This window comes from Phocoena sinus, chromosome 21 (assembly GCF_008692025.1).
Source record: "Phocoena sinus isolate mPhoSin1 chromosome 21, mPhoSin1.pri, whole genome shotgun sequence".
NCBI lineage: Eukaryota > Metazoa > Chordata > Mammalia > Artiodactyla > Phocoenidae > Phocoena > Phocoena sinus.
In genome coordinates, this window is record NC_045783.1 from 26,397,351 (window position 1) to 26,410,741 (window position 13,391).

Sequence of the window (13,391 nt, forward strand, 5' to 3'; positions counted from 1 at the left end):
AAAAAGTTAAATCTAGAGTAACATAGAGTTAATCGTATGACCCAGCGATCCTATTCCTAGGTATGTAGCCAAGAGAACTAAAAACATGTATTCATACAAAACCTTAGACACTAATGTTCCTAGCAGCATTATTCATAATGGCCAAAAGTGAAAACAACCTAAAAGTCCACCAACTGATGAATGGATAAACAAAATAAGCCGGACACCAAATACTTCATTTATATGAAATGTCCAGGATAGACAAATCAGTGGAGTCAGAAAGGGGCTGAGGAGAGAGAAGAATTTACAGTGACTATTAACAGGTATGGGGCTTCTTTTTCGGGTGATAAGAGTGATCAGGAATTAGCCAGTGGTAATGGTTGCCCAACTTGTAAATATACTAAAGCCTACCGAATTATACTGTGAAGTGGTGAATCCTATGCTATGTGAAGAATTAAATATCAGTTTAAAAACTAATTTAAAAGAGTATTGAGGATCCCAAAGAGCTTTCTTTACATTAGATAAATATTTTGATAGATATATTTTTCTACATTAGAAAATAAAACTGACAAATTTTTAATATATCCATTTAATTATTTTAAATATAGCAATAATGAACCCATTACCTGTTAACTAAAAACTTGCTTTTATGAAAAGTGATTATATTTTTCAAGACAAAACAAAAATAGAGAAGAGTAGCATTATTTTACATTTTTGTAAACAGATCGGTAAAAATTTGCAACTCTCATACCTGGTTTAATAGGAGAAAGCTGGATTCTCAGATCTGTTGCTGCATTCAGTCTGTGTTGGAAAACTCCACCATACATTCGTGAGAGAATGAGAATGAAAAAGACAAACAGTATATTAACATTATTATAAAAACAGTTTTGACCTGGCAGAGCGCCTGATAGGGTGTTGAAAACCCTCAGGGTTCTCCAGCTCACACTTTGAGAACTGCAACTGAAAATTTACACAAGTATTTAACAATTGATATCATGTGATATCTGGGATTCACTTTAAAATACTCCATAAAGAGGGGTGGTGGGAAGGAGTGATCAAGAGATGAATGAAAAAATCTGGTCAGGGCTTCCCTGGTGGTCCAGTGGTTAGAATTCCGTGCTTTCATTGCTGAGGGCCTGGGTTTGATCCCTGGTTGGGGAACTAAGGTCCCACAAGCTACAAGGCAGAGCCAAAAAAAAAAAACAAAAACAAAAAAAACCAAAAGGTTAAACACGTGTTGACAGTGTTGAATGTGGGAGTGGATCATGGGTGTTCTTTATATTAGTCTCTCTATCATAGTGGAAGTCTGATATTTTCCATAATAAAAGAATTGTTCTTCCTCTCGTTTTTAATCAATGCTGGTTTAACTGAGCAAAAGACCTTAAGGTAGTTGGTAGAAGGGAAAACCAAGTGAGGATATATATATCCATCTGGATATATAAAGATGCAGCGAGGGGACTTCCCTGGTGGTCCAGTGGTAGAGATTCTCGAGCTTGCACTGCAGGGGCCGTGGGTTCCATCCCTGGTTGGGGAACTAAGATCATGCCATGCAGCTGGGGGTGGGGGAAAAATGCAGCGACGAATTCGATGCAGTTCCTGCCTTCAACAGGTTTTCGTCTGCTGGGGGAAGAGAGATAATGAAGGCATCTGAGAAAAAGTGGCACCTGTAAGGAGCACCAGGCAGTCTGCTCAGGGCCTCAAGTCCATTGCTTCCTCTTCACAGCCACCCTAGGAGGCTGGCATCATTATCTCCATCCTGCAGATGAGGAAACTGAAGCTCTGAGAAGTTCAGAAACTTGCCCAAGATCTCACAGTGGAAAGTGGTAAAGATGCAGTTAAAGCTGAGTCCGTTGGACTTCCGAGGCTTTTTATTTATTTTTTTTTTTGCGGTACGCGGGCCTCTCACTGTTGTGGCCTCTCCCAATGCGGAGCACAGGCTCCGGACGCACAGGCTCAGCGGCCATGGCTCACAGGCCCAGCCGCTCCGCGGCATGTGGGATCCTCCCGGACCGGGGCACGAACCCGTGTCCCCTGCATCGGCAGGCGGACTCCCAACCACTGCGCCACCAGGGAAGCCCTCCAAGGCTTTGCTCTTCCCGGTTCTACCCCTTTTTTGTAGACCCGCCAGGTATACAATCCCGAATGTCACTGCCACTGTGTACCTCGTGAATGCCCCCCACCAGCAGAGACCCAGGTGGTGACCTGGGGAGCCCACAGTCTTTAGGAAAAGAACTAATAATAATTGTCAACTGTATTGGTCTTTACTCTGCACCTGTCCCTTCATTCAATCCACACAACTTAAATTCATGGAGTAGGCGTGTTATCCACATTTGGCTTCCTCTCCTTGACTCTCCTCCTCCAGCTTTTGGAAACCAATCTGGCAACATCTCTTAACAGAATAAATGAATGCAGTGACAACTGTAGTCTTGAGACTCTATCGGATACAAATAACTCTATGTAAGGATATGGGTTCAAGACCACAAGGATGAACAATAGGTTCTTTGTGTGACTGTTCATAGGGCAAAAACCTGAAAACAGTGAAGGTTCATCAAGGACACATCCCCACTGGGGAATCATCCAGCTATTTACTAAAAGAATAAAAAGTGGAGCTAAGCCAGAGGACCAGGAGGGGTTTCCACAAGGCGTTGCTCAGTGATGAGTGTAAGATGCAAGAGATGCTATGATATCCCAGTTATAAGACAATGCCTTAAAAAGTGAATGCCAGGACTTCCCTGGAGGTCCAGTGATTAAGACTCCGTGCTTCCAGGATTTCTCTGGTGGCGCAGCGGTTAAGAATCTGCCTGCCAATGCAGGGCGCACGGGTTCGAGCCCTGGTCCGGGAAGATCCCACATGCTGCGGAGCAACTAAGCCCTTGTGCCACAACTGCTGAGCCCGCGAGCCACAACTACTGAAGCCTGTGCACCTGGAGCCTGTGCTCTGCAACAAGAGAAGCCACCGCAATGAGAAGCCCGCGCACTGCAACGAAGAGTAGCCCCCACTCGCCACAACTAGAGAAAGTCCGCGCGCAGCAACAAGGACCCAACACAGCCAAAAATAAATACATCTTTTTAAAAATTAAAACAAAAAAAAAAAAGACTCTGCACTTCCACTGCAGAGGGCCTGGGTTCGATCCCTGGTCAGGGAATTAAGATCCCGCATGCCGTGTGGTGCAACAAAAAAAAAGTGAATGCCTTCAGGTCTAAGAATACTTGCATAAGGAGGACATTTGCGAGGCTACATTCCAGGTTCTCCGCACAGACAAACTTGGGTGCTGATGTGAGGTAAAGAAGGGACAGAGGACGATGGAGGAGCTCAGCAAAACCAAACTAAACAGAAAGAAAAAATGACCACATCTTTTTACAAAGTATATATGTGGTTATATTTTTATACTTATGTAAAATTATGTATGAATGTGGTTACATATAAAGAGATTAGAGTTTTAAATCTTTCTTTTAAGGAGAAATGGAAGAATGCAGTAAATTCCAGAGGTTTTGTGGCTAAACATTTAGTAATACCTCTCAGTTTTTCAAAGACCATAGGATTGACGATTTAAGGTGAAAACCTCTTCATAAGGAAAAACAAAAATGAGAGGACGTAAAAAAGAAATGTTTGCTCCCTTTCATTCAACCAAGAGTAAAAACTGATGTGATTACAGCTTTACCGTATTCCAGTCACGTCTTTCAAGGTTCGTATGGTCTAAACATGGTTAATAATAGGATTTGCAAACACACTGTAAGATTACTGCTTGCAGCAGAGTGACATTTCTGATTATAGGCCAAATAGAAAAATGATAATACTGTGTTTACAACCCTTGAATACCCATGGAGAGTGAGGTGACCACTAGATCCTTTTGCATACAAGCCTATAAAATTTTTAACATTGATTATGACTCTAACTCTTGGGCTAAAGAATATACTAATTATTTTGAAGGTTATATATTCATTAAATTTGTAGAACAAGTACCAAACGGCTCTTAATGAACCGAAATTCTTTTGAAACAGTATAGAGAGCTATAAACCAAAAGAATCTTGTAAACATGGAATATCCATCAAAATAACAAAAGCGTAGCCATGTTGAAAATTTGACTCAATGAGTTGGCTTTCACTGTGACAAGATCCCATTACATCTCCAATATACCTTTCTCCCTCCTAAGATTCTCGGTTTGCTTAGCTTCCTTTCTGTGTCTGTGCTGTCAGTTTAATATTTCTACAGTCATTTCTTTTATTAAGGTAGTATATGATCTAAGAACATCTTACCCATGGCTGTTCCTTCCTCAAGGGTTGTGGATCCTGCCCACTTGTTTTTCCTCAGGGACCTCCTTCCAATAGCATGACCTTCCTATGTTCTCTACTCCATCATTCCCATTAGTTCCCAAAAGGCTCACTCTATTCCACCATTAAAACATTCTCCCTGGGACTTCCCTGGCAGTCCAGTGGTTAAGACTTCTTCCAATGCAGGGGGTGTGGGTTCAATCCCTGGTTGGGGAGCTAAGATCCCACATACCTCAAGGCCAAAAAACCAGAACAACAACAGAAGCAATATGGTAACAAATTCAATAAAGACTTTAAAAATGGTCCACATCAAAAAAATTTTAAAACTCTCTCTGATGCCATTTTCTTCTGGAGCTACCACCCTACTTCTCTGCTCAGCAAAATGTCTTAAAACAAAAACGAAAACAACAAACATATTCATGTTGTCTCCAACTCTCCACTTACCATTCACTTAGATTTTTTTTTTAATTATGGAAAGTTTGCACCTGGTTGTATCTCTTAAGTTTTTAAAACTTTATAATACTCCCCACTCTTTAAAAAAAAGGCCATTGAAGGAGGGCCATTTGTTCTGTAAAAGGACCCAAACTCTGAATTAAGGAGATTGCTGCTTCTTGGTGTCATTTAAATTGTTCCTCTATCTCCCCCACCTCCTATGAAGAGCAAGTTGGATCTAGAGGCAGGATTACATTCACGGTCAGTCTTGGGGGGCAGGGCTGTGTACTGACTGTATCACAGGAGGCATGTAATTTCCCACTGTTATTGATAAGAGAGAAATATCTGATATAAAGTTCCTTATCAATCTCTACCCTGGTGGCATTAGCAGCCATAGATGATCTTTGCTTTATTAGAGGTTACAAAACGGCAATTCTCTAACTTTATTACAGGCAGACCTCATTTTGTTGCTTTTTGCTTTATTGCACTTTAAAGATAGAATGTTTTTTACAAACTGAAGGTCTGTGGCAACCTTGCATCAAGCAAGTCTATCAGTACCGTTTTTCTAACAGCATTTGCTCACAGTGTGTCTCGGCATCACGTTTTGGTTAATTCTAGAAGAATTAGAAGTGGAGCCTGAAGATGTGACTGAATTGCTGCAATCTCATGAAAAAAGCTAACAGTTGAGGAGTTGCTCCCTATGGATGAGCAAGGAAAGTGGTCTCTTGAGATAGAATCTACTCCTGGTGAAGATGGCGTGAAGGTTGTTGAAAGACAACAAAGGATTTAGAATATTAAGTAAACTTAGTTGCTAACGTCATGACAGGGTTTGAGAGGACCGACTCCCGTTTTGAAAGAGGTCCTGCTGTGGGTTGAATGCTCTCAAACAGCAGTGCATGCTAGAGGGAAATGGTTCATGAAAGGAAGGCAATGGATGCGGCCAACTTCACTGCTGTCTTAGTTGAAGAAATTGCCACAGCCACTCCAACCTCCCGCACCCACCAGCCTGATCAGTCAGCCGCCATCAACATGGAGGCAAGACTCCACCAGTCACGTGAAATAAATTTATTTTTCTTTATGGCTATGTGACCAACTTGGTATACATTTAGATGCACTTTTTATTTCTTTTCAGTTTTTTAGGAGTGGCTTCTTTCTTGCTGCTCAATCACTTTTCAACACACTCAAGCATGCCTTCACCCCCCGAAATCCAGCAAAACTGCTCTCGTTCAGGCCATCAGTGGCCCCCTCGTGGCCAAATTCAGTGGGCACTTCGATATCCCTCTTATCTGGTCTCTAAGAAACATTTGACTCTTGACCTGCCTGTCCTTAACACTGTCTCTTCTGCTTGTGGTCAGCCCACCCCTCCTGGTTGTCCTTCCATCTCTCTGTCACTCCTCCTTTCCTGGATCCTCTGCTTTCTCCAGGTCTTGAAAGCTTCTAGTTCCTCAGATCTTGTCAGGGATCTTTTTTTCATTGCCAACCCTCTCTCCCGAGGTGATCTTATGCTTCCCATGGCCTTCAACACCATTGATGTATGTCTAGCCCATACCCATCAGTGAGCTTCAGAATCACACATTCAAATTTCTACCTCTATCTCCTTTTGCAGTTCTCATGGGTAAATTTAACATCTCTTGCTTTTTCTTTTTTCTTTTTTTTTTTTTTTTGGCCATGCTGTGCTGCATACAAGATCTTAGTTCCCCAACCAGGGATCGAACTCATGCCCCCTGCAGTGGAAGTACAAGAGTCCTAACAACTGGACCACCAGGGAATTCCCTAAATTCAACATTTCTAAACTGAAATTTGAACCTTTGCCTCCAAAGCTTTTCTTTCTATAATCTCATTCCTACTGAATAACTCTTCCATCCACCAAGTCATTTAGCCAAAAACCTGACTGTCATCCTTGTTATTCCCTCCCTTCCAGCTGGCCTGTGGCTTTCACTCTTATCCACCACCCCATCTCCATTAAACAACTAACTCAAACAATGTCACTTCTGTTCTTAAATCCCATTATCATAAATTAAAACTCCTCACCGTGGCCCTTACATGATCTGACCCCTGTGTCCCTTCAACCTCGTTTTGTACTGCCTTCCCCGCCCTCATTAAGCTCCAACCAAATGGAATTTGTTCTCCAATAAGCCAAGCTCTATTTTGCCTCAAAGTTCTCACCTATGCTCTTCTGTCCGGTCTTTCCCCAACTCTTGCCATTCTTCTGGTCTCAGCTTAAAGGCTTCTTGCTCAGAAATGCCTTTCCTGGACTCACCTCCACACCCCCTCCCAGTTTAATTCAGGAAGGCACTGCACACTTTTTCATGGTTGGCACGTGTATATGTTAACGTTTGTTTAGTCTCTGTCTCTCCTGTTACACCGTAAGTGTCTTAGAAATAAGGACCATGTTGGTTTTTGTGTGTTGGCACAGGGAGCAGTGGCTGGCACATAGTAGGCACTCAATTAATATGCGCTGGCAGCTGAATAAATAGGAAAATTTTGAAATATATACTTTTCATCGTCTGACTCTGAGTACAATTATCCGTATCAGACTTCTCTACAAATGGCATGTTCAATAGGTATCGGCTATGCCCAGTGAAGTAAAGCAAATCCTTTTTATGCAAAATGAACGCAGCACCTGCAACACAGTATATGCTCCATAAAGGACGCTGTATTCATTAGGATGACTAGGGGAAATACACAGGCTTTCTTATTTCTGATAGACCTATCATTTAGTCCCCTTATTTTTGGAGACTTTTTAGAAACAAAAAGAGCTTATATTTGAGAATGACTTTGAGCATTTATTATGCATTCTTTTTTTTGAATTTTATTTAATTAATTTTTTTATACAGCAGGTTCTTATTATCTATTTTATACATATTAGTGTATATATGTCAACCCCAATCTCCCAATTTATGCGTTATTTTATGTACGCTTCCTGACCACACTCTGAGGCAGTTACTATGATCTCCATTTTACAGAGGAGAAAAGCGAGGCTTAAAGAGAGTAAGAAACAAAGCCAGGGCCTCCCAGCTAATTATAGGCAGAGCTGGGTTTAAAACCCATTCTTTGGATTCCAATGCTGGCTTTGTTTATTCCACTATACAAATGAACCTCATAATGAGGAACAGAAGGGAGAGGACCCCTGATTTCCTAAAACACAGCCCCAGTTCATCACTGACTCTTACCAGTGAATCTTTTGTTTCTCAACTACTGAGCCCTTACCCCTTTTAGAATGAATAACTATGGACGAAAATTGTTCATACAAAATGGCTCTTTCCTGATCCGTGCTAGCTACATGCATTGCTCTTTGTAAACCAGACTTTAAAGAAATTCCTTCTAATTTATTTTATTCTATAGGCACGGCTCACTTAAAAAAAAAACAGATTTTATATGAAGATTTTCGTGTTTCAAAGTATATAAATGAAAAAGTGAGAGTCCTTAGATCTCATTTTTAAGACCTTTTTAGTCATTAAAAACTCAGAATCCTTTTAAATAATGAAATCCACCTGGCACAGTTAAGGCAATTATTCAATTCAGTGCGCACTGTGGCCAGAACACACAAAGCCTGGAACGCACGGCCTGTTTCTCAATCTGCATGTCTACGCTTTTAATCTTACACACCTGTAATGAATTTGCTGGGGCACTGTCTTTGCTCTATCCTCAGCATACAATAGAGTCTGCTTCTTTGCAGAATTAAATCCAGGCCATTGCATCCTAGCCGCAAGGAAATGCAGATTTCCCCCTCCCCAGCGTCTTCCTTTCAAAAAGGTTGCTTCAAGTGGTGTTTAAAAGATAATTCTAGCTTGCTAAATTTAGGGTGTGGAAAGAGTCCAAAATGAGAATATCCCATGGATAATTGTGCAAGAAATGTTAATATGTGCAGTAAGAGGAGGATGTCTTACACTTTTGATGCACTTCTCTGTCTCTCTCACCCTCTCTCTCTTTTTGCCTTGACACCCAACATATAATTTAGCAAGGTGAGACGTTACCTGAGGCAGTGAAGGATGCTTTTCCACCGCGACTGCATTTTCAGTATAAAATGATTTCATATCTGTGTTATTTCTCAAACCAGCCTGAGTCAGAGCCACTCATCAAAATTTATCCACAAGTTATCAGAAAATGCTTATCTCCTTCATATTCGAGGTAGATTTCCAGTTATACTCAGTAACAAGTTCACTTGTTAAAAAAAATAGTTAGCTGTACAATTTCAGTTACCTGTACAAGAAATGTACTGGTATCTGAAGCTTGCTTTGAAATGCATTGAAAAGTACCTGGATTAAGGCTAGATGGGTAGATAGGGGATAAAACAAACATTGCAAAACGTTCATTGTAGAATGCAGGTGTTCACTCTACAACTAACACTTCAATCTGAAAAGGATAAAGGTGGGCAGTCCCCATGGATTCTGCTAAACATGCTACAAGGCAGCCCTACAAGAAAGAACCAGTCCCAAATGTCACTTGTTCTGATGTTGAAAAAGCCCTGAACTAGAAAATCTTAACATAGATTAATAGTAAGACTTTTAATTAGCCAGTAACTGGAGAGAACAGGCATGAATAAATGGAAAGCTAAGAATGTAAATAAGATGTTGTCGGTCTAGGATTTATATGGGATTCCCTGAAATCACTCTAGATGATTAAATTCATATCTACTAGCAAATAACATTTTGACTTGGAATTTTGTCACTGTGATTTGAGACTTTCTGTCTTTCGATCTGTAAACATATTTTCAATACTGTGAATAATATATCTGAATACATTCTTGGAAAAAAAAAAATTAAAAAGGTGGCTGGTCCCAAGGTTAGTGGGAACCTGCACCTTAGCTCCTAGGTAGCACCCAGGAGATGGTGCCGGTGGAGGCAACTGTGTGGGACATGGACAAACTGGGCCCTTGACATCGCAGCAAGCTTCCCATACTGCAAACTGGGCACGAAACCAGTGATAGAGGCAGGGTCCCTGGGGACCAGCAAACAGACCTATCCATGGTTAAACAGTGTTTTCAGAAGGATGGAGGGAGAGGGTTGATCTGTGTAAGACTCTGACTCATGAATAATTTGGGGAGGAAGGCAAGCACTGCAGATGGGGAGAAAGTCTGTGACTCAGGGTCAAAGACAACTTAAAGAAAACAATACATTTCTGGAACGTCTGAGTTTGTGATGGAGATGCATGCTTACAGCATAATGTTGAAGGTCACCACTAAGGTCTTGCCCCTTGGTATTTATCCATCCACACTTAAAATACTCCAGCTTCTTTCTCATGGTACTTTTTATAGCTTCTGTTTTCTTGCAGACATAAAATCTGAGCAAAATAATCCCATAGAGATCTGCTCAATACCGAAGGCCAGGAGGATGACTCCCTGGCTGGGTATAGTAGTACTATTGCATTTTGGATTTGTTTGGGTTTTTTTCTGACTTATGCCCAACTTGACAGCCACTGTGCTTCCAGATCCATTTCTCCCACTGATGCAAACCTGGTTTTTCCTTCTTTGGGGTTTGGATTTTTTAGCCTCTCTCACATTGATTGCATCGTGTCCTTAATGTATCAGCATCACGGTGGATTCTATTTCTGCCTTTGAGGATATCAGCCGCCTGCTTGAGACTTAATGAACATATATAATATGAAATATATAGAAACTCAGAGGTGGTCCCTGGGGTTGCTTACACAATCATTTGGATATAAACCCTTTGGAACTGGTGTTTCGTTTGAACCATTCATGACAATGATGGCCTGTCAGGAGGACTCTGCAATGGCTTTGGGGCTCTCCGTCGTATCAGGGAATAGGCTGGGATGAAGCAAAAGAGGGTAAAGAGAGGAAGAGGGAGAAAAAAGGAATGAGAGAAGAGAGAGGATGGATAAGAAAAATGTGCTGGGACTTCCCTGGTGGTCCAGTGGTTAGGACTCCACACTTTCACTGCTGAGAACCCGGGTTTGATCCCTGGTCGGGGAACTAAGATCCTGCAAGCCGAGAGGTGTGGCCAAAAAAAAAAAAGAAAAGAAAAAAGAGAAAGCAAAATGTGCTGAGTTGCACCAGTGGAGAGGTGATAGATTGTGATGAACAGTCAGAAGCCATCAAACACGTTTTCTCGGGCTTCCTGGTGCTGTTAGCTTCCCCTTTGTCTGCAAAGCACAGGCCCTAGTTTACAGCTGAGACTGTCACATGGAGACAGGATCCAGGGCCATGACAAAGCACGAAGGTGACATCCGTGACGTCCTCCCTGTCCACAGAGTCTGCCAGTTTATCAGGGAAGGAGCTAAATGCCCATGATGCTTTTTAAACTCGGATCAGTAGGAATCTAATGCCATCGTTGGCCTGGGGCATGGTAAACAGCTAGTGTCTTTTCCCATGAATGGCTTTGTTGTACAAGCTTGCATGACTGGTCATCAGTTTGTCCTTCTTGCCTCCAGTTTGGTCACATCTAGCCCTCTGGATCTGTGTGTATGGTTTTAACAGAAGATTCACCTGTGAGTGATAAGGTCAAGGGCACTCCAGATGTTATTCCGACGCCCAGGGAGACAGAAGAGGGTGGTAGAATGGAAGTCAGAGGATAGGTTAGACTTACAGGGAAAACATGGCACAACTGGGGAGGCATCAAAGGCCCTAGTGAGAAGGGGGAAAAGCCCCAGTGGGGATGGAAGAATTGATGGGAGAAAGGGGGCATGGGAGGGCACAATTCTTCAACATCAGTTGCCCCATTCTCTCCAAGTCAGTGATTTTCAAATTCTACTCTTGAGTTCTCACCCCACTTTAATTAACCATTTTGTCAAGGGTAGAGCCACGTAAGATTTCTTTAAAAGAAGCAATCCACTGCAGAATTTTTAAAAAATCTGTAATCCTGGATAATGGCAAGCACAGATCCTTTGAGTTACCTGGGTTCCCTGTCCTCCACGACTGCCTCAGCCCAGGAACTAAAAGCACCTGCTACTTTGAGTATCTTCGTAGCAAGTAATCGGCTGCCAGAGCTACGTGGGACGTGGAAGCCAATGATGCTTAGATCCGCACGATCGGCGTTTGTGCCTTGGTTCCGATGCTTCTGTCTGTGTAATTATGCGTAAGCCATTTATTTGCTTTCCAACACTCTTCTCCTGATCCCAGACTCAGAGGGATATACATAGAAAGGAAAGCAAAATGTATTTTGTGAAAGAACTTGGTGGGCAAGTGCTTATCTTTTGATTGATTCACGGTGTTTGCTTGCCATAGATAAGCTCGTTGAAGTCGGAATCCTGGTCTGTATGATTATCACCCAGCTTCTTTCCATTTTTTACCCTTTGAAACATGTCTAGAGTCAAATTTTTCAGTAATGGGAATAGTACTAAGCACAGTAGTTGCCCATCATGAATATTGTGTGCATGGATGAGATCACTGGCTTTGCTCCCAACTGATGTGCAGGTTTTAAAGACACTTTAGGATTCTCACCCTGTCAAGTCCCAGGTTCCTTGCACTACACAGAACTCTAACCCCCAACCCTTCCGCACTCCCACTTCACATGAATTCTTTGCACTCTCTGGCACCCACGGCGGTGAATCCTTGTGTCTTTTTCTGCACGTTACTCTCAAGCTCCAGCTCTCGTAATGTTTCCTTGCAGGCACCCCTGCTGTCACTTCCACACCAGTTGAGCTAAGAGTCTCTCTACCATGAGTTCCTCACCCAAATTAGTGTGCCCATGCCCTTCCCCAAGGCAAGGGCTGTCCTGTCTTCCAGCACCTGGCACAGTGCCTGGCCCAGGCAGCAGATGCTCTAGAAACTCTGAACTGAGTAACAAGACCACATTTACGACTATGAAATTGGGACTTGTGACTATTTAACTTGTGATCAGCTATTGATCAAATTCCACCTGATCAGCCAAAAAAATACCCAGTGTCCCTGTCTCTGTGTGCTGTAACACCATTCTACCAAGCTGTGTTGAAGCCTCAAAGGTAACACAAGGCATTCTTACCATCGTTTTGACGCCAAGACAGTGCTATTCAAATTTGCAACACAGACATTCTGGTGCTAACATTTTACTCAGAATACGCCAACACTGATGAGTTTTCCTTGAGATGAAGGGAAGCGGTGAGGGAGGAGCTGGAAAGGTTGAGGCCCACCTGGAAACCACCTGTTTCCCACCTCATTCCCGTGATGCATCCACCAGGAGGCTGCGGCAGGAGCTAGAGGGCTCTTTGTTTTGCCTGGGAAATGCATTGCATTCCCTGCACTGAAGCAAGCAGGCCCACCTGGAGAGGAGGAACTGGTGCTCTCAGTGAAGAGATCCAACCCTGCAGGGTTGGCAGCAACGAGCAGGGGGTAGAGGCTCCGAGGAGCAGCTGTTACTTCTCAGCGTGTGAAGAGGTGACAAGAACAGGCGCACCGTGGGGCAAAGGATGCCACCAAGACAGGTAGCGACAACTTCACCAGGACAGTCAGATGCCCAAGTGGCATCTTGGGTCTGCCCTGCCATGAGCACCAACTGTGCCAACAGGCTCCATGGCTCAACTGCAGGGTTGGGAGGGCATCAGACCTAACCTGTAGGTCTGGGTTCTCTGGAAGCACAGGCATCTTTTGTATGTCTGTGACCCACCATGACTTTGCTCAAGACCTACCAGGAAGTGGAAGGTGCGTTCCTAGGCAGCATAGTTGGGGAAACACATGAGTTTGTGGTCTGTTTTACTGCAACATTGATTTTTTTTTTTTCTGTTAAAGGCAAACAATAATGCCTTCTACTTCTGAGATATTGTCTCAAATGACT